This window comes from Rhineura floridana, chromosome 15, assembly GCF_030035675.1.
Source record: "Rhineura floridana isolate rRhiFlo1 chromosome 15, rRhiFlo1.hap2, whole genome shotgun sequence".
NCBI classification, from domain to species: Eukaryota; Metazoa; Chordata; class Lepidosauria; order Squamata; family Rhineuridae; genus Rhineura; species Rhineura floridana.
In genome coordinates this window covers 6,566,427-6,591,971 of record NC_084494.1, presented here as the reverse complement: position 1 = coordinate 6,591,971, position 25,545 = coordinate 6,566,427, and positions in this window count along the sequence as shown.

Genomic DNA, 25,545 nt, shown 5'->3' with positions numbered 1-25,545 from the left:
TTGCATTCATATTTGGTGAAATTTTGGTGGCCGCTTGAGAATCTGACTTTCTGGCTGTGTATACACCATACATTTCAAGCAACCACCCCTCCACTGTCATGAGCCCCATGGAACATTGCTGGAGTGATGAAGAAGAAGAAGATACAGGATGGGACCCAGGGGAGGGTCCTGGTGGCTTGCAACAAGATGTTGAAACAGAAGGTTTCAGCACTTTTGCAAGTGACAGCTCCTCAGTTCCAGTTACAACAGAGGGAACGCTGACTGATCAAAAGTCAGCCCCTTTCTTCCCCTCCACACCCCTCTTCACCCCAGCGCAGCCACCATGCACACCTCCTCTAGAGGAGGAGGATCTTGATGAGGTGCCACCACCGCCGTCACCCCAGACATGCAGACAACTCAGTACTGGATTAACCATTAAGCAAAATAAGCACATGCTTAGGGCACCAAGGGAAGGGGGGCACCAGTGTTTTCCCCCCTAGCTATCATGCCCTTGTTCTCCCCCCCAACTGCCAATGGGTCTGAAGTTCCTCCCACACAACAAGACACCAAGGGTCAGCAAACCTCTCCACCCCATAGGATAAACTAATTAAGTGTTAAAGGCATGTCAGCCAGTATCTGAAAGTTGAGGAAACAGAAGCCTGTTAAAAAGGCAGAGTCTCCATTCTGACTCATTGTTACATGTGCAGGAGAAAGGGAGCTTCACATCATGGGAAAACATCAGGGAACCCCATCAGGGAACCTAGGAAGCCCATCAGGGAACCTAGGAAGCCTATCAGGGAACCTAAGAAACTGATCTATCCAGGTCTGTATGGTCTGCACTGACTGGCACCAGCTGTCCAGGGTTGCAGGCAAGGGACATCCCTAGCCCTACCTGGAGGTGTCAGAGATTGAACCTAGGGCCTTTTACATAGAAACCAGATGCTCAGCCACTGAGCTAGGGTTAATGTTTTCATATGGAAAAATTGCCCCAGCTATGCCTCACTGCTTCCAGCTGGGACCCTCAGTTGAAGGGGCAATGTTGCTAGTAAGTGCTGGCCCACAATATAATCTGGCAGAGTTCTTCCCCTCTAGCAAATCTTGCTCAGGTTGCAAAGCAGCCAGAAATCAAGCATCTGTCAAAAATCCAGGCCAGCAAGCTCATGTGGAAGGCACGTGGTCTGTTTCAGGAGGCTACCATTAAGCCACATATTCTCTTCCAGACAAGGCAGTCCATTTTAGCTCTGAGCAGATCTTTACTTGTGCACAGTTCTCCTGACTGAGTAGCCCCGCCCTGACATTGTATGCATCAACTAACCCCACCTTCTGGCGCCATTGAATACGGCACAAACATCTGCAGGGAGGGACTCTGCACGCTATTACGTGTGGATGCCGGGGGACAGATCTAGTTAGCATGCATAGTGTCGGGGGTGGGGCTGCTCAGGACAGCAATGCTCACCACTCACCAATTGGGCCAAGGGGTGAGTGAATCAGTGGCAATTGCTGAGAGAAAAGCCCTTCAGTTTCCCTTTGCATGACTTCCAGGTAACCTCTTGCACAAGCCAATGAAAGCTGTTGAAGAATTCTTCACTCTGTGAAATTGCCCACTTCGTCAACCTGTAGGGCTCCCTTCCATTGCAAGCTCACTTTCACACATTGCTCACTTGCCGCCTCTCAGTAGGGAGTTCCCGTCACCTGTGATAAGAAATAAATGTACTCCTTGTTTGTTTGATAAATGCTGCAGAATAAGCAGGAGCAGAAGGTATAACACGTCGCATCGTCCAGGTGTGTGCAGCTGAAGTTTGACATGCAGCGGCTTTGGGGGGGGTCAGTTTGGAGAGGAGAAGTGGCGGGGGGGGAGGGATGCTTAACCATTTCCCTGCATGCACTTTCTTGGCTCCAAATCACCTCCCTTTAATTGCTTCCCCCTCCCCCTTCCCCCCAGGGCATTTACCTTTCCAAAGGTTCCCTTATGTATCCTCAGAAAGAAGTCTCAATGAGTTTGGTGGGGCTTACTCCAAGGACTGTGTGCAGAACTGCAGGCTCAGAAGATAATCTACACATACCCTTCTACTTCTTTCTCTAGCTTGCTGTGCCATCCAGTCGCTAGCCTAACAGTCAGCTAACAAGATCTCCCCTTGTGAGGCAAAGATGTGGGGCAGGAGTTGATTATGCACACTCTGTTCTGTGCCTCCAGGGATCTGTATCCATCTTCAGCGTCAGGAACAGCACCATGCAGTTTGCTCTGCGCATCCCGAATCTTGATAAGTCGCAGGGCTAAGAGCTGTGCTGAGGGCTGCAGATCATGGGAACTCTTGACAGGGCCAGGGAACCCGAAGGCATCTGACAGGGGGCTCTGGAGTCCAGTGTACCACAAGGGTGTGTGTGTGCATGCGCATGCGTGCGTGAAATGAAATATAGGTGTATATACTTACAGTGAGTAAGACCAAGTACCTAGGCCAGTATTCTTTCTGTTGGTCTCCTCCAAGGAAGGTGACACACCAGAGGCTTGGTCCTGGACAGTCACACACAGGTGCAAAACCCAGGATCCTTTGTGATGTTGCAGAGGGTGGTGGGGACACCAGGGTAGATTCACAGTGGCACACCACAGTGTGTGTGAATTACTGCAGGAGAGAGAGGAAGGGGTCCCTCTGAGAAACTCATAAGCCCCATGCCCTGACTCCCCTCATGGCTCTCCTGCAGCCTTCTAAAAAGACATTTTATAGAAACAGTAAACAGGGCACATTGTACAAAGTAAGAAGGCAGGCCTCTCCTTCCCCTGAATGCCTCCCCGAATGTAAGTATTGCAGCTGCTCTTTTCTGCCTCATTTTAAGGGATGATGATGATGATTGTGCTTTGGAGTGTTCAGAATACTTGACAGACACTTGCTTGGATCCTAAGATGCTCCTCTGTTCACACAAGGCAAGGGAGATTTCTGCCGGTCCCTTCTTCCTTGATCTGCAGATAGCACATACCCCATTCCCAAGAGCCCTCAGGATCAGATATTTGGACGGTGCAGAGGACTGTGGAAGTGGGGTGGGAGGTGGGGAAGCCCCGTTCCATTCTGTGAATTCTGTTCTGTTCATGGACAGGAAGTTAGGATTGTAAAATAATCCTAACAACAACCCTTTGAAGTAGGTCAGCAATTCTTACCTTCATATTCCAAGTGGGGAACTGAGGGTAAGCAGAAGAGGCAACTCTTGAAGTTCATGAAAACATTAAATTGTGATGTATAGCTATTTGCCACAGCACTATGCCAGCACTGACTGAGGTATGCAGCAACACAACACTCATTAAAGGCAACAGTTCACATTTGCCATGTACGGATAATTGGAAACTGACAGATGTTATATGCATGAAGCTCACTGGGTGACCTTGGGCCAGTCACTGCCTCTCAGCCTCAGAGGGAGGCAACAGTAAACCCCCTCTGAATACCACTTACCATGAAACCCCTATTCATAGGGTCTCCATAAGTCGGAATTGACTTGAACGCAGTCCATTTCCATTTTTTCATATGCATGATAAGGCCTGATATACATCACAGATGGCTAACTTGTGACCCTCCAGATATTTATTTATTTAGTTCATAGAATCATAGAATTGTAGAGTTGGAAGGAGCCTAAAAGGCCATCAAGTCCAACCCCCTGCTCAATGCAGGCATCCAACTTAAAGCATCTCCAACAGGATGCCTCTGGGATGCCTCCAGTGTTGGAGAGCCCACCACCTCCCTGGGAAATTGGTTCCATTGTCGTACTGTTCTAACAGTTAGGACATTTTTCCGATTGTTCAGCTGAAATATGGCTTCCTGTAATTTAGTTATTTACTATTTCAAACTGACATAACAAAGCAGTGTACAGTAAAACCAACACAAAATTAGCACAAATACAGATCATAATTCCTGATTATATCTGTATGACACCAAAACAATGCATGAAGAGATTTTTTTTTAAATCAGATGTTGCTGAATTCCCATCAGCCCCATGCTAAATGATCAGGGATTATGGGAGTGGGAGTTGTATTCTAGTTACTGAAGGTCATGTGGAATTCAAAAGATGTATGCTGGAACAGGATCACTGATTGTTTGACTTACAAAGTATTGGTTGGAGAGCCAAACAATCAATGGTCATGCTCAGTGTAGACCCACAAAATTAACTTTGCAGTATTAACTAAATTACTCTAACCTCAATATTATTTCTTGCAGGTGGCATTGCAGATCTGGATCCCAGATAAGCTGTGGTGCTCATCCCTCAGTGGGGAAAATGGATTCTTCACACTCACACACCAAAAAAACCTTCAGTTTGGAAGTTGCTAACATCTCATCCCCAAGCCACCACCATCAGTAGTAGCAATTTATGTGAAAATCAAGGTACATGTGGTGAACCAGCGTAGCACCACTGAGGTACATTGGTGCCTCCCCCCCCCAGCTGAGATTAATCTTTGCAACAACAAAGCCTAATGCTTATCTTTTCATAAATGTTACGTCAAATCTAGTCATGCAGCAGAATGATGAGGTAGAGTCCTGAAGTGATGGAATAGACTGTACCACTTCCAAGTGCAGGTGGAAAATCAAATTTAATGTCCCCATAATGTGAACAACAATAATAAACATCCTGCAAGTGGAAATATAGCATAGCAGGGGGCAAGCTAGCTTAGGACCTTTCTTGCAGATGTGCTAGGCTTGTTTTTGTTGTTGATGATGGTGGTGGTGTGTGTTTACTTGTAAGGAGTTTGGTTTGTTTGTTTTTTATTGGGGAAATGGTTCCTCTTCACCTGCAATGCTCTCTGCCACCTCATTATTCTACCAGCTCATCCTGCTTGCATATATTGAGGCCAAGTGCTGTTTCCAACAGCACTACAGATTGTTTCTTAGAAAACAAGGCATCCTTTCAGCCAACCGACAGTTCCCACTGTGGTGTTAAAATACATTTCTCACTGGTCTTTTTCAATTACATTCGTGACGCGCCTGAACATCCTGTTTGTTTTTCCTAGAGAATTTCACAGCCAGGCCGGAGCCCTTTGCCAATGTCCCTTTTGTGTGCTTGTGCTCTGAATAGCAAGGAGAATTATATGTGTGCTCTAGGGCAGCCTTCCCCAACTCGGTGCCCTCCAGACATCTTGGACTGTAACAGGGGCTGATGGGATTGTAGTCCAAAATGTCTGGAATGGTTGGGGAAGGTTGCTCTGCGGACATCAGAAATGCTATCTCTCAGATGGGAATAGCACCACCTGATTCTATTCCAACTACAGGAGAGAACCATCAGCTCATCACCCCACAAGACTGCACCAATGTTATTCAGATTCTTTTTGCTTCCCTGGAGTTCCTGCAAGTGTTCTGCAGAAGCATCCACATTTGCCTTGAAGTTTGATTTGGTGGATATTTGGAGGCAACTCCACTTGCCCTCTGACTAGGGGAAAACAGACATTTCTCAAGTTTTAAATTCTAAGGAAAATCCAGCCATTGCCCAGAATACATCTCAAGATGCAGAAACCAGACTTTGAGCCTCAAGTGAGTCTCTCTTTGGAATTCTTCAAATGTTGAAAGGGAAAGGGGGAATACGGGCCCTACCCCTCCTCCTGTTTATTCCCGGTGGTTTGGCAGAGAAACATCAACCACCAACTCAGTCCTGGAGGCGAGAAGGAAAGCACAGTGCTCAATTTATGGGGAGGGGGAGAGGGAGGGGGACTGCCCTCACCTCTGTGAGGTCGCCTTAGCTCCTGTTTTCAGGAGGCTGTAAGTTGTCTTCAAGTGTTGATCAAAGATGCACGAGGGCTCAGATTGGAGAGGGAGGAGGGGTACAAGGAGGCATCATATTCTGTTCCTCCTGGCATTGGTTGCACACACCACTGTTTTTCCACTTCGGTTGGTCTTCCACCAAAAATGACTTTATTCATCACGCAGTCTGCTTTAGCAAAATTACGAAACTTATGTAATTTATGTAATTAAATATGTACATTACATAACGCAGTAATGTTGCCATTACATTATTCCACCCCGTTCATTTCAATGCAAAGGAAGTGCAGTGCAAATGGAGAATAAAACCTATCAATTTCGTATTGCATGTGGACTCAAGGCTACAATAACCGTGAATACCAGCCTACCAAGTGGCAATAAAGACAGCAAAGAAAGAATTCTTTGCTGCCTCTATTGCATCTGCAGAATGTTGTCCCAGGAGGTTGTTCCAGGTGGTCCGTAGCCTGGTCGGTCCAGTTGCTCAGGACCCCATGGAGCACTCTAAAGCCTCCTGTGACGCGTTTGCAAAACATTTTGCTGATAAAATCGACTGTCTGAAGAGCTCAATTCCGTACGCCGTGGACACAGGAAGCAGGCCAGAGACGGCCAGTTGCTATCCGGTCCGATGGGATCGGTTTCAGCCTCTTCCCTCTGAGGAAGTGGACAAGGTGCTCTCTACTGTGAGACCGACCACCTGTTTGTTTGACCCTTGCCCTACATGGCTCATTGTGGGCTGCAGAGAGAGACTGAGCGATGGGATCAAGGCGGTGGTAAATGCTTCCTTGGAAGAGGGAGCTTTGCCATCTGCCCTCAAGGAGGCGGTAATAAAGCCCATCTTGAAAAAGCCCTCCTTGGATCCCCAAGATTTGAATAACTTTCGCCCATTCTCCAATCTACCATTTTTGGGCAAGGTGATCGAACGGGTGGTGGCCAAACAGTTACAGACACACTTGGAGGAAGCAGATTACTTAGATCCATTCCAATCGGGCTTCAGGACTGGCCATGGAACTGAAACAGCCTTGGTCGCTCTGGTGGATGATTTGAGGAGGGCGTTGGATAGGGGTGAATGCTCATTCCTCGTCCTCCTTGATCTCTCAGCGGCTTTTGATACCGTTGACCACGGTATCCTCCTGGGCCGCCTGGAGGGAATGGGAATTGGAGGCACTGTTTTACGGTGATTCCGTTCCTATCTCTCTGACAGGCACCAGCGGGTGGCATTGGGAGAGGAGGTTTCGGACCCTTGGCCTCTTAATTGTGGTGTGCCACAGGGCTCTATCCTCTCTCCCATGCTATTTAACATCTATGTAAAGCCACTGGGAGCTATCATCAGGAGATTTGGGTTGCAGTGCCACCAATATGCGGATGACACTCAGCTCTATCTCTCATTTAAGTCCTCACCGAAGTTGGCTGTGGATACCATTTCCAAGTGCCTGGAGTCTGTAAGTGAATGGATGGGAGGAAACAGGCTGAAACTGAACCCCGACAAGACCGAGATACTGCTTGTGGGAGACAAGAGAAGACTGGGAGATATCGGCCTGGTGTTGAATGGGGTAAGATTGCCCCTAAAGGACCAGGTCCGCAGCCTCGGGGTCGTTCTTGACTCCAAGCTGTCCATGGAGGCTCAGGTGTTAGCAGTGAGCCGGGCAGCTTGGTATCAGTTACACCTGATACAGTGGCTGCGACCCTATCTTCCGGTTCATCTGCTCCCGTGAGTAGTGCATGCCCTGGTCTCCTCTCACTTAGACTACTGTAATGCGCTCCATGCTGGGCTACCCATGAAGACGGTTTGGAAATTACAACTGGTACAAAATGCGACGGCACGGCTGATAAAGAATGGCCGCTGTGATGTTCCTATATATTAGTGTATATATGGTAAGTGCTGGTTGTTTAGAGTATACAGGGTAAGTAGTGAAAGAGGAGGGGGAGTGAATGGGCAATAGAATGCTTGATGATTGGCTGAATGTTTAAAATGGCTGACAGTATAAATGAAAGGATGACAGGTAAATCTGGGGGAATGTGAGGTGGTGAATTGTGGAATCTGGGGGGAGAAGAGAAAGAGTGGATTGCTTGGTGGGGTTTAGAGAGTTGTTTGCCAGGAGGGAGGTGGAGTTCGGATTAGTATTGAGTAAAACCATATGCTTATGTGCCTTAAGAAGAAATCTTGTTAATCTTGTTAGCTTTGTTATCTGTAATAAATACTTAATTTGGTTTACCAAAGGCCTGATCCTTGGCTGGGGTTTCACAGACCAGAAGGGAGGGTAAGGTAATGACCAAGGCTGAAGGGGAACTGTAACAAATGGTGGCAGCGGTGAAGAGAATAACAATACCAGTATTCAGAGTCTCTGGGAATACTAGTATTGGGACGTTACTGGTGGTTGCCTAGCAGGGGGATCTGTTGAGATCTGTGCTAGAGCGGATAGGTAAACCATAAGAGAGTGCGGTCCGGACTGGTGGAGTCCCTGGTGGTGCCTAGAGACAGGCAGTAACCACGAGCAGGTAGGAACCTGACAGGGAGAGCCAGGGAAGGACGCATCACAGCCGCCACCGGGATCACATCACTCCAGTGTTAGCAGACCTACACTGGTTACCAGTTGTCTACCGAGCCCAATTCAAGGTGTTGGTGTTAACCTTTAAAGCCCTACAAGGTTTCGGTCCAGTTTATCTAAAGGAGCACCTCCAGCATCACCAAATGTGCCGCCTTACAAGATCAGCCTCACAAGACCTTCTCTCGGTCCCGCCAGTGAAAACAATCAGGCTGGTGCGGACTAGAGAGAGGGCATTCTCGATTGCGGCCCCCACCCTCTGGAACTCTCTCCCATACGATCTTTGCCATGCCCCCTCCTTGGTAAGCTTTCGCCAAGGATTAAAAACGTGGCTATTTCAGCGGGCATACAGGATCCCTAGCAAATTTTAGTATATAACGTACAGATGTGGGTGGGTTGATTAGTTGAAGACTGTATTTATATGTCGTATTTATATTGTATTTATTTGCTGTATCTTATTTTAAATTATGTGCGCCACCTAGAGTGGCCGTTCACTCGGCCAGATAGGCGGCATAAAAATAAAATATTATTATTATTATTATATCTGCTGAATCGATTTCCACTCTGGACATGGGACAAATAAGCGAACACCGGCATTTTTGGCTCCCATTTCTGGTTTCGTTGGAATTCTCTGACATCCCAAGGAGGGAGATGGGAGAGGGAAGGCATGCGGGACAAGCCTGCTTGACCACCGGACTCCATCTTGGTCCCTAGACCTTCTCGTGTTGAGCTGGAAGGTCTCAAAATGTGTTTGTCTGAATGTGCTCAGAAGCCTCTTTGCAACTGAGAGCCAGTAGTGTAGTGGCAAATTCACAAGTGCAAAGTCCCTTCAGGTTAGTCACAGCCACAGGGCCGGTGCCAGAATGCCTGGACCCTAGACACCAGCCTGCCCCAGGTTCGCAGCACTAGAGCTCAACCCCTGCATACAGGCCGTGAAGGCTAATAAACCCACCTGCATGTCCCACCTACCTTTATTGCTCATGTAAATGATGTGCTCGCATGCCTGCCATCAACCAAGATGGCACCGGGAGCATTAGCCCCTTAAAGAAGCCTCTGCTTCCATCTTAGTTGATGGCAGGCATGAGTGCACTACGCATGCATGCCTGCCATCCACCAAGATGGAGGCGGGGGCATCAGCCCCTTAGGGAAGCCTCCATCTCCATCTTGGTGGATGGCAGGCATGCATGCACAGTGTGCATGTCACTTAGGGGAGCAATAGAGGTAGGTGGGGCATATGTGGCCCGCACTGATTGTATTTTGGGGGGAAAGTGTCTGGGAGCTCCCTGTCCACATTCCGCAGCAGGGTCAGAAGCTGCAGCTGCCGCAGATTGCAGAATGGGAACCCTACCCTCCCACCCTCTGGCCTGCAGGGGACCACAGCCAGGGCCTGACCTGGCTGCCCCTGGTGCCAGCCCTTCACAGCCACGCCCCCTCCCCATTTTTGCTACAGGTTGAGAATGACATCCTTGTTAATGCCTTCTCCCACAGTAACAGAGGTCCCTAGAAGCCAATAGGCATGAAAGGGGAGAGTATTAGCTACTAAGAAGTCTTCTCAGTGGCTGACTCACATCCTTCCACTCTGATTGGCTCCAGTCACCAGAAAAGGACAAGGAAGTATATTAGAAGACTCTTCTCAGTGGCTCACACACTCCCCTTTCATGCTGATTGGCTCACAGGATGCTGGAGACATAGGGACCCTGCTCCCAAAAAAGTAAGGGGTCTAAGACCCCCCCAAGACCCTGGACGACTACACTCCTGATGAGAACCCTGATAAGGCCAAATCCTCAGTTACAGAGAGACTGAAGCCTCTTCAGCCAAATGTGCTTAGAAGCCCCCTCCCAACTTTCCCACTCAGTGCAGGCCTGGAGCAGGTGAGCCCAGCACACATGGGGTAGTGCAGCTGGGCCAGCGCAATTGCTCCCCAGTTTGCTCCCTCTCATTTTCGTTTTGTAGGCCTGAAGAAGGCCTCCGTTTGGTTACAACTGAGAGAGTCAGGGGGCAGGCTCAGTTGATTTGATGAAGATCCCTTTCATACCAGGACAGGAAACTTCAGGCCTAGGGGCCGATACGCCACCTTCCAGGCCTCTGTCCGGCCCTCAGGATTCTGCAATTGTATAAGGCAACTTCCTATGCTGCCCTTCATTTCCATCAGCTTCCTTTCCTGATCACCCACTGGCTCGTATTTCCCCTTCCTCTAAGGAACTTCTCTTTCTCTGTGACCTGACACAGCAAGGGTAGGGGAGCCCCAGGCCCAGGGGCCAAGCGCATCCCTCCAAGCCTCTCTACCTGGCTGTCAGGACTTTCCCCAAGCCACACCCCTTCTCCCCAGGCCATGCCCCTCACGGCTCCTGCTTTGAGTGCGTTTGCCTGGTTGGAATGTCCCCTTGAACTCTGACCATGCCTGTTGCACGCCTGGGTGGAGGATAAAAGAGAGTGAGTGTGTGTGTGCAGAAACCAGCCCACTGAATGAAGGTACATTTTGTATTTGTTGCTCCGCCTACTTTGGCTCTGGCCCCACCCATCCCAGGCATGTGACCCGCAAGGGAATGCAGCCCTTGGACTGATAAAGTTCCCCTAGCCCTTCCCTTACATTTCAACTCGGTAAATGAGCAGTGGAACAGAATACCCTCTTTCAGTCTGGCTGCACAACAGAGAAGGGAAACAGGAAGCCAATAAACACACACACATATACACAGAGTGCCTTCAAGGGCAAGACTGGAAGAACGCATATAGAGCCAACCTTAAAGAAACAACGAACCGTACTTCAGAGATAGCACGTGTTTGAGGCTGCATCCTAAGCCTTTTTTCGAGGGAGCAAGACCCATTGAAACCAGCAGGACTGAACTTTATAATCAGCATGATGAAGATTGCATGCCACATCTCTCCCATGCGAATCAATGGGCAAAGCTCTTAACTTTAGTGTGGGGGTGGGGAACCTTTGGCCCTCCACATGTTGTTGGCCTTCCACTCCCATCAACCCTAGCAACGGCCAGGGATGGTGGGAGTTGTAGTTTGGAACACCTGGAGAACCCAAGGTCCCTCATGCTTGCTTCAGCTGGATTAATTCCCATTACATTTCCGACATCCATTCAATTGGAGTGAGGTGGAGCAGACCATTTAAATGCTTCCCCCCCCCTGCAATGTGTAGCCTGGAGGAGAGAATTACACCACGGCAGTCATAATTTCAAAATAGTAAGAATAAACATTAAAGGGGACGGGGTTGGAACAGATTGTTTTCCCTCGTAGCCACATTTTCGTTCAAGATCAGGAACTCTCTTTGGAGGATACAAAGTCAGACAAAAGCCTCTTAAGTGATACTTCAGCTATGTCTTTATTTTAAAAAAAGAAAAGAAATGAAGTAAACAGCAGAGCTATAAAATTCCAGAAAATAAGCCCCCTGGAAGTGTGATGATACATCTGCCATCTCACCAATTGAAGCTGAACAGCTCTACTATAATACAGCTTATAAATATTTATACCACCGTCACATGCTCGCTGAAAGAAAGAGTGTTGTTTTTCTACCATTGAAATACATCTTCTCCCTCTTCATATAAATTTTGCTGTATTCTCCTGACATGAGGAGAAGGAGGGGCTGTGGAGGGACAGAGAGGAAAAAGCCAAGCATTTGATTGGCTCCAAGGGCTTTGTAGCAAGAGATCTCCAGCCAATAACGAGATGGATCCCTAACTACCGGCAGAGCAGCTGCATGAATGACAGAGCAGGCGAGTGAACACTTCAACTGAAGTTGCTGAATTACAGCTAAATGAGTGCAGAACAAATACAGCAAATGGCTGTGTCTATTTATCCTTTAATCGGGTTCCCTGGCTCACTTCCTCTCTTCTGTTATCACTGGAAGAGAATCTGCTTACAGAATCCATTAGATATCGCAGGGACGACTGTTTCAGACTGAACCAAGCAAGGGGTGTGTTTCTGGAATCTTCCGCTGGCCCTGAATGAGACGGGCAGAAGAAAGGGACCCCAATTGGTGTTGCCAAAGAGTTGTCAAAGAAGCAAGGCTAAAACTCAGCCTTCGCCAAGGTGGAGTCTTCCAGATGTTTTGGACTACTACTCCTATCAGCCCCTGCCCATGTGATTCAACTATATAGTGTAAGAGACATTCTCCGAACGTAAGAAGAGCCTGGCTGCCGGATCAGACCAAAGGGGACCCATCTAGTCCAGCATCCTTACAGTAGCCAATCAGATGCTCCAGTGGGAAGCCTGCACGTAGGACCTGAGTACAACAACAATCTCTATACTCTCTTGGAATTCCCAGCCAGGTCTGGTGCCTTGCAGGAGGCAAGGTTGGGCACTGGCCAAGGGCCCCTGTGACTGGGGTTAGGCAGGCGTAGCTTCCGCTCCATGATCCGCACTAGCACCAGGCTGCGGAGCATGCACCTCAGACCCAATGCAGCTGCGGATTGTGGAGCAGGAGCTCCCAGACAACACCCATCACCACCACCAGTGCAGGCTAGCTGCACCATTCCCTGCCCTGCTGCATCACCCTGCTGTGCACCCACACTTGCCATCGCTCAAGACGGCAGCAAGGGTGTCAACATGCCCCTGCCACCATCTTGGGTAATGGTGGGCATGCATGTGCAGCGCACTACCGCGTGGATGCAGCCAGGCCTATTTAAGCCACCAGTGGTGGTGGCAGTAGTATGACGTCGCTGCTGCTGCCACCTTTGGGAGCTCACTCCAGTCTGGGGCCCCAGGGCCCACTGTAGTCTGGTGCCAGAGCCAGACCTGTTCCCAGCAACTTGTATTCGGAGGTATACTACCTCCACCAGTGGAGATAAAACATGGCTAGTAGTTATTAATAGTCTTATCCTACGTGGCTTCTAGCCATGGTTACCTTGCAACAGACCTGAATATGACTGGAGGGATCACACTGCAATCTGGTCAAGAGAGTTGGGAGTGGTTTGACTTGGTCTACACAAACACACAGGGCCGGCCTTACCGTTGGGCAGAGTGAGGCGACAGCCTCCAGCAGCTTATTTTGGGAGCTGTGAAAGGGCAGAAATTCTTGATTATTTTATATACTATTTTTACTGACGGGAATGAGGAGAGGCGCTTGTGAGATTTTCTGCCTCAGGGGCCAAATAGCCAATTCCCAGGGAACTGTGATAATTGCAGCTCTGTGAGGCGAGTAGTGTAGATGAGGCCTGAATTTCGCAGTGCTGTTCTCTAGGCATGTAATGTGCACAAAAAGGCATATACTGAGGTAAAGCGTGCATAAAAAGGCACATATTAGTGAAAATTAGCTTACAAAAATGAAGTATATAAAATGGCTTTGCCTAAAAAAGTGTGTATTAGGCAACATTGTATCCCCAGTTTGAACCAGCACAATTGTCTAGTTGGAGGCTCCTCAATTCCCTGAATAGCAAATTGGGTCCCCTGGGCCCCGTGTCCATTATTTCCCCACAACACTGATAATCCATCCCTCTCTGTCTCTGGAACTGGAACGTGTTGTGCCTGCATTGGACATCAAATGCAGCTCCACCCCTTTCATCCAGGTGAGGAATGATTTATAACTCATCAGGCCTGAAAAGTCTCTGCTTGTGCTCCTTTATAATCAAGAGGCCTGGAATATTAAGATGCAGCATGAAGCATAGCTTAAAAGCAGAAGTAGTCTTTGCACACTCTAAGATAAGGGAAAGGGGAAGTTGTGGTGAGACAGAGAAATATTTCTTAATATGCTTATGGGTTTTAAAAGTCAAGCCTCATGAAGCTGGCATGAGCCGGCTGTGTGATGGTGGAACGGTGCCAACCTGGCACATGGATGGGCAAGATCAATAATGTTAAAACTGACCACCCAAAGGGTGTAAGATATTGCTATATATGGCTAAAAGGTGTGTTTTTGGCTGTGACATCTGTATGACGTGTAATCCCTTTATAAAGCTCTGCTTGGCATATCGTGGGCAGAGACGGTCTTGGTGACCCCTCTCCCAATGGTCCATTGGTTTATGTACTCCATCAATAAACTCTGCCCTTTGGAGCACAATCAAATGATTGAGGAGTTTTCCTTCCGCAGTGGTAAATAGCCTTCCCTCTGCTCTTGGTCACCTGTGTATAGGTCACCTTCTACTAATCTGGGGAGTAATCTGCATAGATTTCCCCTCCTAATTTCCATCTTGCTTCTTGATCTCAGTTTGACTCATTTCCCCCCCTGGTTTCATCAAAATACACATTTCTTTCTTTTTTTCCCCTTACAAACAATTGTGCACTCACATATCAAGCGTGGAGGAGCAAAAAACCCAAACCTAGCAGCAAACCATCTATTCTGTACCCTTTGAAATTGTACATATTTTGCACACATTCCGCACCAGATCATCTTCTCTGGGGACAAACAGGGGAGATGACAGTGGCTGGCAGGCTAATCACAGCCAAGGGAAAACGACCTTAGGTGCTCACATGAACAACATAATCCCATGCGTAATCTCCATGGAAATTTCTGCACATGTGAGTGTGAATTGCCTCCACTGCCAGAGGCAGTAAGTCTTTGAATTACCAGTTGCTGAAATTCACAGGTGGGGAAACAGCTGTTGCATTCCTGCTTGGGGCTTCCCAGAGGCAGCAAGCCGGCCACTGTCGGAAGAGATGCTGGACTAGATGGGCCCCTTTTGGCCTGATCCAGCATCAAGGCTCTTCTTACGTTCTTACCTGTGGTTTTGTGTGAGAGTGTGTATAATTTTTTTAAAAAAAGATGATGTTGAATGAGCAGCTTGAACATAAGCAGGCTCTCAATGCAAGAAGTGATACGACAGGAGACATGAGATGAAGCTCAAGCACGCTGGACTCCATATATTAATATCGAGGTCTGTTTTAACCAAATTCCCAATCCATCCTTACCGTTGCAATGACTGAGTCATCACTCCCAGCTGTGGTGCCAAACAGACGTCTGATCCTGGCCGCTGTCTGATTCTTACACCATCCACCTCACTTCCTAGAGCCGGGGGGACCAGGGCTCAAATCCCCCATGATGGTGACTTGGGCCAATCACAGTATCTCAGTCTAACCTACCTCACAGGGTTGATGTGAGGATCAAATAGAGAGGGAGGAGAACCATGGGTGCCACCTTGAGCTCATTGGACAAAATGGACTGCCTTCAAATCGATCCTGAGTTACGGCTACACTATGAATAGGGTTTTCATGGTAAGCGGTATTCCGAGGGGGTTTACCATTGCCTCCCTCTGAGGCTAGTCCTCCCCAGCTGGCTAGGGCCTGCTCTGCTTGCCACAGCTGCACAAGTCAGCCCCTTCCTTGTCCACAACTGCCAGCTGGGGGGCAGCTGGGCTCCTTGGGACTATGCCGCTTGCCCACAGCTGCACAGATGGCAGGGCACATAACCCCTGAGCCACTCCCTGTGATGTGATCTTTAGCTGGCCCTTGACACCCAGGAGACACGAGCGGCGATTTGAACTCGCAGATTCTGGACTCCCAGCCAGGCTCTGCTCCCAACTGTGCTATACCAGCTGTCTCATTGGACAAAAGGTGGGATATAAATGTAATAATAAATAAATGTATCATGTCATTCCCCATTTCAAAGAACAGGGGTGGGAAACCTTTTTCAGTCCGGGGGCCACATTCCTTTCTGAGCAACCTTCCAGGGGCCACATGCCAGTGGAAGTAGGAACAGAGGCAAATGTTGGTGGAGCAACCAATGTAGATTTGGCCTTCTTACAGTAGACTAGTTTCTACACACACTCACGACCCCTCTCAGTGCCTCTTGCCAGTCTGGATAGAGGATAATTGGAATGCAGGGCCATACACCAGCCAGGCGAAGATGCTCTAAGAGTGCGCAAAGCAGGGCTGGCGAGGGGCATGGCCTGGGGAGAGGGTGTGGGGTGTGGAGAGAGTCCCAAGGGCCAGAGAAAGAGGCTTGTGGGGCTGCCTTTGGCCCCTGGGCTGCAGGTTCCCCACTCCTGCTGTAGAATCTCCTGCCATTCCTGGCATCGCAAAGGGTGAAACATTCTCTGCCTGCATTGCCGACTGCACCTTGGTCAGCCCTTTGAATGTCTGGAAGAAAACCCAGAGTGGATTTCATTGCCCCACTGACATGGACCCCCGGCTGCCACTGCCTTCCTTCCTTCCTTAGCGGGTCTGGCATGCTCCAGGTATGATCCCAAAGTCAATGCTGATGAAGGGGGTGTGAACAACGCCACCCAAGAGTGGCTGCTCGGTTCACATGCCGGTGGTGAATAGCAAAAGGGTCCATCGCAAACACTGGATCCTCTGGGCTCTCCGTCTCTCATGAACTGAAACTTCATTCCCTCCGATGCAGGCGTTCCTTTTCAAACAAAACAAGCAGAAGCCAGAAAGTTTCATACCATTGTAGACAGAAGACAATATTAGACACCGCAGGCTCATTTTCTCAAACGGCCTTGGCAACAGACTTCAGAAGTGGTATTTACATAAGGCTTGATTGAAATGAAATGACATGAAGAGTTCCAGAGAGCTGAATTCTGAACAATCATATCCTCGTCCGCTCTCTGTGCATTTTCAAACTTCTGGAAACCAATTGTTGTCTGAATTAAAATGGGGGGGGGATTTACTTGTATAACTCAAGAGCTTTGCTTTTAGAATGTGAAAGAGTAAGAATTGCCCACATTCAACGGAGCCCATCCCTTCATATCCCTGCATGAGGCCCAGATGAGGATGGTGAACCTATTCACAGGAAGGAGAGAAGTCCAGAGCAGGGATTCACCGCAAGATGCAACGGGCATTCTCCTCTGAGGACTGCTAATTCTGTACCACTGTGTCAGGAATCCAATTATATCTGAGGTAGAGATGTGACAGAGCAAGCTTTCCTCTGTCCCCGTGAAAGCTGGCTGGATGGAAGCAAGGACAGAGCAATGAATCCTATAGACATGCAGAGGGCAACCTGTATGACAGACAGGGGCTGGACTGCCCCCCCCCAAGAACCAATCATTATTTAACATATTTGTCATGGCACATATTTCTCTAGCTGCATCCCAGTGTGCCCCAGCCCCTCTCAGCATCTCTCCAAGATTGCAGACAGTGGTCTTTCTCAACCCCACCTGGAGTTGCTGGATACAGAACCCTGGACCTTCTGGCTGCAAACAATGTGCTCTACCACTGAGCTACACCCTTCCCTTGTCAATGAGCTGCCTGCAAAACATCAATGAACAGTTTTAAAAAGTGAAAAATATCTCTAAATATTGTTAAAAGCCTTAGGAGAATAGGAGATGTTGGTCTGGCGCCTAAAATAAGAGGCTGCCAGGCTCACATTTTTCTAGGGACAGAGTTCCACAATTTGGGTGACACCACTTAGAAGACCATCTCTCTGATGGTTATCTTCCTAACTGCAGAACTTGGTGGGGACAACTCGAGAAGGACCTCCAAAGCTGATCTCCATTGGCACACAGGTTCATGTGAGATATGATAGCACTCTTCAAGTACATGAAAGGTTGTCACATACAGGAGGACCAGGAGCTCTTCTCTATCATCCCAGAGTGCAGGACACGGTATAATGGGCTCAAGTTGCAGGAAGCCAGATTTCAACTGGACATCAGGAAAAACTTCCGAACTGTTAGAACCATACGACAATGGAACCAATGACCTAGAGAGGTAGTGGGCTCTCCGACACTGGAGGCATTCAAGAGGCAGCTGGACAGCCATCTGTCGGGAATGCTTTGATTTGGATGCCTGCATTGAGCAGGGGTTTGGACTTGATGGCCTTATAGGCCCCTTCCAACTCTACTATTCTATGATTCTACAATAAGATGATCTAACTTATTTGGAGCTTTAAAGCAGGCTTTCCCAACCTGGTGCCCTCCGGATGTTTTGGGCTACAATTCCCATTAGCCCTGACCATTGGCCACAATCGCTGGAGCCATTGAGAGTTTATTACTAGTGTTGTTGTTGTTGTTGTTGTTGTTGTTATTTCATTTACATCCCACCTTTTTTCCAAAACTGGGACTCAAGGTGGTTGACAAAAATGAAAACAAATACAGATAAAAACATACAAAAAGTTATTGTTAAAATGTAATTAAACTATCTATAGAATTATAACCATTCAAAATATATCCATTAAAAAAGCTAGCGGAAGGACAGCAAGGAGGGAGGCAGTCTAACCTCCCTAAGAAGGGAGTTCTAGAGCCTGGGGGCAGCCACTGAGAAGGCCCTCTCCCACGTTCCCACCAGACGTGCCTATGAGGGTGGCGGGACCGAGAGAAGGGCCTCCCCCAAAGCTGTTAGAGCTCGAACAGGCTCATATGGGAAGATAATGGTCCTTCACATAGCCTGGACCCAAGCTGTATAAGGCTTTATTGGTCATAACAAGCACTTTGAATTGTGCTCGGAAACAAACCAGCAGCCAGTGGAACTGTTGTTGATGTTGCAGAGTGGCGAAATTGGGAATGGAGCGTCTGAGTGAGCCTTTGTGTGTTTGAATCTTTGCTAAAGATTACACCTTCCCTGCAAATTAGTCAGACAGAGACGTTAAGCTTTAAAATAAGAGATAACTACTTTATGCTGGAAGTACATACTTGATAGGAAAGAGTTCTACATCTAGCTAACTAGCTAAGTTGGAGATGCAAACACTAAGCCTAGTGTTTGCCCTCATGCTGGAGGAGAGGGAGAGACAAAGGGAAGATGTCTGCTCTCCCTCTCAAGAGCAAGAAGAAGAAGGAAGGTGGAAGGAGAGGTGGTCAACATCCTCTGCATATCAGTCTAGCAGGAAGGGAGAGACCGCAGGAGATCAAAGGATAGGTATTAGTCTAGCAATCAGGAGGTCTCCTCTCTAGCTACCCTTTTTAACCCATGCAACCCACAAGTTGGAGCTGAACCACATATTCCACAGTTAACAGGGGAGTCATGTGCTCCCTGTAATCAGCCCCAGTTAACAATGTGGCCACAGCTCGTTGGGCCAGCTGAAGTTTCCAAACGTTCTTCAAAGGCACCCCATGTAGAGTGTGTTACAGTAATCCAAATAGGTGTTGTAGGTTGGTGGAGGCTAGATTGCGCTATATCTATTGATTTGTCTTTATTTTTTGTATTGCTGCTGTTTACATATTTTTGTACTGCAGGAACCCCTTGGATTAATCAGCAAGATATCGAATTTTAGAAATAAACAAATGAAAAATCCCATTAAAACTAACTTCTCTGACATTCATCTCACAGGGCCCCAGTTACAAAGCACAGAAATGATCTGTGGAATTCTCAACCCCAACATACCATTACAGCTTAGCATGGGGGCATCCAGAAATAAAAGGATTACACATCAACACGACTAATGGGAGAACGGTGTATTGTTAACAAATGTACAAGGTGCATCAAACTTTCTACTCTTACCACTGTAAGCCCAGCCACTTGGAAAAATTTTTTTGCATGGGCGAGTTAACACAACCTTGCGTGCTATGGCTGAGATTAGAAATGTCTTCTGTTCAATGCCATCAGGAAGGATTGTCATGAAACACTTTATAGCTGCTGACTTGGTAGTGTGTGAGAGGGATTAGGGCACTGTTGGATGCAACCCAATAAGAAAGAGGGTCTTACTGAAGTCTGGATATATGGGCAGAACCTAAGTGGGCTTCCATTAGAGGGATTCCAGTCTCATATTCAAACCCCACATTTCATGATATTTAAGTGAGATGGCAACATATGCTTGCCTCCTGGTCACTTCTAATCCCAACTGTGATGGCCAACTCCCCTCCCCCTTTTACCTTGCTCTTGGTTTCCCCAGAATTTCTCAGAGATGTGTTTGTTTGTTTACCAAATATTCTATATAAAAGCCTTAAAATATTGGCACATTGCTGTAGAGATGGGGAATATATTTGACTCTTTGCATTTAAAGGTGAACTTAGCAAATCTGCACTTTCTGAAACAGTGCACAAACCAAAACACATCCATCTTTCAAAATTCATACTTTTCTGAGTTTTGCAATGCAGTTCTCCAGCCAAACACCACTTTCAAAAATGCATACATGAAGGTTTTTTGTTATATGCCCTCAATTCAATTCCTGCTAATAGCAACCCTATGAAACCTTTTTTTGGTTGTTTTCATAGGGTTGTCATGGTAAGAGGTATTCAGAGGGGGTTTCCCATAGCCTCCCTCTGAGGCTAGTCATCCTCCCCAGCTGGCTAGGACCTGCTCAGCTTGCCACAGCTGCACAAGCCAGCCCCTTACTTGTCCACAACTGCCAGCTGGGGGGCAACTGGGCTCCTTGGGACTATGCCGCTTGCCCACGGCTGCACAGGTGGCAGGGCACGTAACCCCTGAGCCACTCCCTGTGATGTGATCTTTAGCTGGCCCTTGACACCCAGGAGACACGAGCGGCGATTTGAACTCGCAGATTCTGGACTCCCAGCCAGGCTCTGCTCCCAACTGTGCTATACCAGCTGTCTCATTGGACAAAAGGTGGGATATAAATGTAATAATAAATAAATGTATCATGTCATTCCCCATTTCAAAGAACAGGGGTGGGAAACCTTTTTCAGTCCAGGGGCCACATTCCTTTCTGAGCAACCTTCCAGGGGCCACATGCCAGTGGAAGTAGGAACAGAGGCAAATGTTGGTGGAGCAACCAATGTAGATTTGGCCTTCTTACAGTAGACTAGTTTCTACACACACTCACGACCCTCACAAGGGCTCTTGTTCTTCCCTTTTTGTTCCCTTTTTGTTGTCCTCTTCTATTTTTATGCAATAACTACTGGAATAGTTTTCTTTGTCCCTACGTACTAGTCGCTGTATTGTTGCATTTAGGGTTCTGAGTGTGTTTCTATCTCCTTTTGCTTTTGCTTTCCTTCTCTCTTTAACTATTTTAAGAGTTTCTTCAGTCATCCATTGAGGTCTTTCTCTCTTTTTAACTAGAGGTATTGTCTTTTTGCATTCTTCCCTGATAACGTCTCTGACTTCAATCCATAGTTCTTCTGGTTCTCTATCAACTAAGTTTAAAGCCTCAAATCCTTTCCTTATTTGATCCTTATATTCTTCTGGGATGTTATTTAACTTGTATTTTGGCATTATGATTGCTTTGTTCTTGTTCTTTAGCTTTACTCTGATTTTCGATACGACCAGTTGATGATCTGTACCGCAATCTGTTCCTGGTGTTATTTTTGCAAAAAGTATGGAACTTCTCCATCTTCTGCTATCAATTATATAATCAATTTGATGGCTATATTGACCATTTGGTGATGTCCACGTGTACAGTCGTCTTTTCAGTTGCTCAAAAATGTGTTTGCAAGAAACAAATTATTGGCTTCACAGAATTCAATAAGTTTTTCTCTTGTGTCATTTCTATCTCCTAAGCCCCATTTCCCCACAATTCCTAGTTCTTCTCTGTTCCCTACTTTTGCATTCCAGTCCCCCATGAGTATCAGCACATCTTGTTTTGCTGTGTGATCAATTTCTTCCTCTACTTCTGTGTAAAATCCCTCCAGTTCCTCTTATTCTGCATTTGTCTTTGGAGCATAGACTTGGATAATATTAATAGGTTTCCCATTTATTTATTATTTATTATTTATTTATGATATTTATTAGTCGCTTTTTTCCAAAATGAAACTCAAAGCGACTTACAAAAAAAGAAAAAATATATCTCAAAAACATATACAGAAGATAACAGTACAAAAGCATACCAAGCAAAACTCAATACAATAAATAGAACAATGCGATAAAAATCGCAACACACAATACAACTCAAATATAGATTTTCTGCTACCACCCTCCTGTCCCCAAAACTCAGAACCTACTAGTTCAACCATCGTAGCCAAGAACAACCCCCCCAGGCTTAGGCCACAGGGAGCCCCACTTCAGATATGTTTGGTGGCAGAAGCAACCTCGGAAACAAACAGGGCGCTGCCGTTAAATCTCATTGATATCATTTGCTCAGACCTTGTGTTATAACTCCTGATTGCTTTTGCTACATCACTTCTCACTAATAAGGCAACCCCTTTTCTTCTTAATTTCTCATTTCCTGTATAAAATATTTTGTAGTTGCCTGATTGGAAATGTCCCATTCCCATCCATTTTAATTCACTCACGCCAAGTATTGCAATGCTGATACGTTCCATTTCTTTCTTGACAATTTCTGACTTATGATTTATGAGCAGAGTAACTCAGTAGCTTATAGCAACTCTATTGGTATGCCATCTTTTCTTGGTGATTTGTTTCTTCCAAGTATTTTAAGAGCAGCTTTCACTTCACATTCTAAAACTTCTGGTTCTTCATCATACAGTTGTTCCGTGAATGAATCGGTCATCCTTGCATCTCTTGTATAGAGTTCTTCAGTGTATTGCTTCCATCTTCCTTTTCTTTCATCTCAGTCAGTCAGTGTGTTCCCCTGTTGATTATTCAACATCCCTACCCTTGGTTTAAATTTTCCTTTATTTTCTCTAATCTTTTGGAATAGGGTTCTTGTTCTACCCCTGAACTGATTGAAAATGTCCCATGCCCATCCATTTTAATTCACTCACACCAAGTATTGTAATGTTGATACGTTCCATTTCTTGCTTAACAATTTCTAACTTTCCCTGGTTCATGCTTCTCACATTCCACGTTCCTATTGTGTGTGTCGTACAACTCCGGACTCTCCTTTCGCATCTGTGCTCATCAGCCTCTGGGCTTCCTTTCGGCTTTGACACAGCTGCGTCATTAGTCACAGCGCTACTTGTTCTTGTCCATTGTTCTTCCCCAGTAGCTCGGTGAGTGACTTCTGTATGTTACTTTCACCATTATATTTATTTTCCTGGACACTTTATCCCAGCATATGTGTCTTTGTAAACCTTTCTTGGCTGGAGAATTGCATTGCAAAATGTGAGAGCTTGCATACTGTTTCAGAAAGTGCAAAGTTCACCTTTAAATGTGAACTGAATTGAATTTCTCTGGGATACATACTCCCAGCCCAATTTCTCAAGCCAAGGATTACTGGACACTATAATTCCCTGCAGAAATTAGTACTCCTGGGCAGGACTTAAAGATGAGGCCAGCAAACATGTGCTAGTCTTCCTGCTACCAGTTCCATCCTTTCACAAGGGTACAGTCATTTGAGAAGTGGGAGGAACTGATGGGGAGGGCTGGCTGGCAGACCAGCCCCATTATAAGGTGGGCCAAATTTGGTGCATTGGTTGTCACCCAATTGCTGTTTTAAGCCTGAGTTCATTGTGTTGAGATCCCTATCTGCAGGTGACACAGCAAATCCCACTCCTCAGCTGGAAGAACTAACTGCCGCGTGACTCCTCCCTTCCCCAAACAGCTTTCTGCAGCAGGCTGCCTGCACTTGCTTTGGGCTTTGTTATTTTTTCTGATTTGCTTATTTTCCTTTTCCCTCCTGGTTCCTTATTCCTTTCATATCATGCCTCTTGGACAGTCAGCCATTTTTATAAAACACAAATCTCTCGGAGTGCTTTGGCAGAAAGATAGTGCAAAAATGTGGGGGACAAATAAATAAATATGTATGGGTAAAAGAAGGGCAGCCAAAAGCAACAAAAGATTCCCAGATGGCCATTAGACTTCATCTGACTGACAGCTCTCCATCTTCAACTGACTGGCATCTCTCCGTCTTTGTCCATCATACCTCTGACAGTTCAGCCAGCCCTGGATCTGTTCCTCTATCTTTATGCAGGAAAGCTTTCTGCCCCGTGAGCAAGCCTCTAGCGACTTCTTTGATGTCTTCAAAGGGAGGGAAGAAAAAAATGCACCTCCCAGCATTGGATCTGGCTGCAAAGCAGAGACTGTGGAGTCTTTAGAGAGTGCTAATTAGAACCAGTTAGAGCCTTTCTGACCCATCTTAGAATGAATCTGGCTCCTTTGCAAACATCACCTTGGTGAAGTTTGGGGTAGTTATTAATCAGAGAGATATAATGGCCACTCATTTGGTTTCCCCAAGTGCTCCTTGTAAGAGAAATTTTCAGAAAGAAAAGTGTCTTTCTGCTGTCAATGCAGAGGAAGGGCTTCATAAAATGGCTTCATAAAAGCCTTAGCCAAAGAATAATAGAACAGTAGAACTGTAAAGGGCCTATAAGGCAATTGAGTCAAACTTTACTATTCTGTGATTCTATGATTCATGCGCCTGAAGTTCAGCAAGGAGGGTGCCTGTCGTGTCTCAGTTAGGAGTAAGCTCCATAGGCTTGGGCCTGCCTTTAGAAGCACTAATTCTTCACCCCAAAACACCAGGGTGTGTGTGTTTGAGATTATGCACCAGGGAGGAAAAGACACTCTGTGTATGCCCAGAGGCATTCTATGACTGCATACATCCCAGAAGCACAGAATGCACTCAAGTGAGCCCTGCATGGAAATCAACACTGCTTTTTTTAATCTTTGGAAGGCCAATGTGAAATGTTCCAGACGCCTCAACTTCCTGCCCTAGAGAGTTAGGCTCAGGATGTCTTCCTAATTTGTGATGTCAAAGGTTCAAAGTTCATCTGCTCTCTATGTAATTTAGCAAAGAGACTCTTAGTCCTTTTATTTGAGCTATTGGCTGACCTCCAATTTTTTCCTGGGATGGTAGACAACACCCCCTCGCCCTCATGCACACATACAGACTGGAGATTGCTCAGAATTACATTGCTGATTTTTTGTATCTTTTGCATCTCCAGGAAAAAAAAACTACGTAAGAGTGGAGTTTGCAAAGGTGAAGCACATTTAAATGTAAATGATGTTATTTCTGTCTTGAAAAGTGTCATTAATACATCTTTCGACAATTTGGAGAAATCAGTGCCTATTATTATTATTATTATTATTATTATTATTATTATTATTATTATTATTATTATTATTATTATTATTTCATAGAGACCCATTAGCCATTTTTGGTTTGATGGGAGGGGCAGGAGAGAGGAGAAAATATCAGTAGAATTATTGTCTGAGTTATGAAGCTGTTCAAATCCTTGGGCCTGTCAGAGACCTATCATAGAAAAAGGGAATAATTACAATGAAAAAGGAACAGGCAAGAATATCCTTCTATTGGATAGACCCAAAGTACTGATGAGAAACTTCTCAGCCAGCTGAGGGTTTGATTTAGAAGTATACTCATACATATTCCTTATTCCCTTCACATATTTCTTAGACATGTGGAATTCACTGCCACAAGATGTGGTGATGATCAGTTCCCTAGATGGCTTTTGAAAATATAAGAAGAATGTCAGAAGAGCTGGGCCTTTGGATCAGGATAAAGGCCCATCTAGTCCAACATCTTGTTCTCACAGTGGCCAACCTGATGCCCCAATGGGACGCCTGAAAGCCGGACCTGAGCGCAACAGCAACTCTCCCCGCTCAGGACTCCACCTGCTCTTCAGATGCACAGGGTCTCTGCAGAGGAAGAACATAGCTGTCATGGC